At 45.4% G+C, this 2,144-nt stretch overlaps 1 pseudogene; it reads right to left on the bottom strand.

Annotated features, from left to right (window-relative positions):
• Positions 1 to 1,109: 1,109 nt before the first annotated feature.
• Positions 1,110 to 1,997, bottom strand: LOC103807032 (annotated as a pseudogene).
• Positions 1,998 to 2,144: the final 147 nt, after the last annotated feature.

Below are 2,144 nucleotides of genomic sequence, written 5' to 3'. Positions count from 1 at the left end.
CACAGGATACTTCTAAAAAAACTGGCTTGCATGGGTGTACTCTTTGATGGGTAAAAATGTAGCTGAATGGCCAGGCCCAGAGGGTTGTGGTTAAAGGAGATAAATCCAATTGGTCACTGGTCACTAGTGGTGTTTCTCAGGGTCAGTATTGGCACCTGTCCTGTTTAACATCTTTATTGGTGATCTGGATGTGGTGATTGAGTGCACCCACAGTAAATTTGCAGATGACACAACGTTAGGTGGGATTGTCCCTTTTTTTGAGGGTAGAAAATCTCTACAGAGAGACCTGGATGGACTTGATCAAAGGTCTGAGGACAAGTCCATGAGATTCAATAAGGTGAAGTGACAGGTCCTGCACTTGGGACGCAACAACCCCATGCAGTGCTACAGGCTGGGAAAAGAGTGGCTTGAGTGTTTCATCAGAAAGGGACTTGGGAATGCTAGTTGACAGCCTGCTTAATATGAGCCAAGAGTGGCCATGTGGCCAAGAAGTCCAATGGTGTCTTGGCCTCTATAAAGAATAGCGTGGCCAACAAGACTAGGGAAAGGATCATTTTGGCATTGGTGAGGCCATACCTTGAGTACTGTCATCAGTTTTGGCCCCTCACTTCAAAAAGGACATTGAAGTGCTGGAATGAGTCCAGCATAGGGCAACGAGGCTCATAAAAGGTCTGGAAAAAATGTCATGTGAAGAATGGCTGAGGGAAATGGTGACTCAGGGGTGACCTCATTGCTCTCTATAACTTCCTGAAAGGGAGTTGTAGGGAGGTGGTGGATGGTCCCTTCTGCCATGCCGTGAGAGGAATAGAGGGAATGGTTATAAGCTGAGATAAGAGAGATTCAGATAAGATATTAGGAAAAATTATTCACTGTTAGGGTGGTCAGGCACTGGAAGAGATTGCCCAGGGAGGGGGTGGAGTCAACGTCCCTGGAAGTGCTAGTCACAACCCAGACTTTGGAAAGGAGAGTTGTGCAGGATTAGCTGCTCTTTTTCAGGAGCAAAAAGAAGTGCTTGGCCTTTCAACATCTCACATCAGATGGAGTGAGAAGACTCATGGAATGGCACAGTTACAACCTTGTGATTCAGATGCTGAGTGTGGGTTTTTTGCCTTGATGATCTTTGAGTTTCTATCACAGAGAGGATCCCAGTAGGCACAGTAGTAAGTAGCAGCATCATCAGGAATTACATCTTTTATTGTGAGAACACACTGGTTCTGGTCAGAAATTGTTTCAACCATGTATGTGTTTCATTGAAAGCCACTTTCGACAGTAGCTTTTTGCCGGAGTTCGTGTACAAAGAGGCGACGCCATTATCATATTCTTGAGTATCTCGTGACTAACTTTTATTATTTACAAAAGTGATTCTTTTATACACATCTATTATAAGCATCCACTTATCATTGGTTAACTACTATTACTTGCCCACCTTACACACAACATAATTGGTTATTAACATACCATTCATAAAATGCCCCAAACATTGTTCTCCACCTCTAACCATTTTCAGCTCCTGAGTCCCACATACAGGTGCTGCTTATCTTGCTACCTCCTTTCTCACATTTCAGCTGCAGCAGTGTCCTTGAACAGCTTAGCTTGCAGCTTGCTCAGGCCCTGCTAGCAAGGCTGGATTGCTCACATGTCCGTTAGCAATCAGAAATTCTCCCACAGTTTTTCCCCCTGAATAGTACAGGAGCCTCTCTGGAGCTTCAACCTCCTTCTGCCAATACTAGTATATGACGGTGCCGTGAAAATTTGGCCCTAATGTTTGAATTTCACAGGTCATCTGTACACCGTTTAGGAATTTGGTGAGGTATACAGGTCTCTGCATGGGAATTTCCTCTGCAAATCCTTCTAGGAAAGACAAAAGTAGAAGTGATTTCACAAGCTGGAATTCAGGCATTTGGGAAGATGCCTGTTAGCACAGCCATGGGTGCCTGTGATTAAAGTTACTAACAAGACTAAGGTGCTGAGGCCACTAGTGCTGCCAGCAGCAGCATGTTTGCTTGTCCCATTCTGCTTTCCTTGAGGCTCAGGAGGGTGTAAAGGACCTGCGATGGGGGCTGTGTTGTGGGGCAGGAGGAGGTGACTCTCTTGAGTGGTCCTCAGTGATGGGTCTTCAGGGAGGTGATTCTGCCCCTGTACCT

The sequence above is a fragment of the Acanthisitta chloris genome, unplaced genomic scaffold (assembly GCF_000695815.1).
Source record: "Acanthisitta chloris isolate BGI_N310 unplaced genomic scaffold, ASM69581v1 scaffold11948, whole genome shotgun sequence".
In the NCBI taxonomy this organism is placed as follows: domain Eukaryota; kingdom Metazoa; phylum Chordata; class Aves; order Passeriformes; family Acanthisittidae; genus Acanthisitta; species Acanthisitta chloris.
The sequence above is the reverse complement of the archived record's forward strand: the minus strand, read 5'-3'. Positions and strand labels throughout refer to the sequence as shown.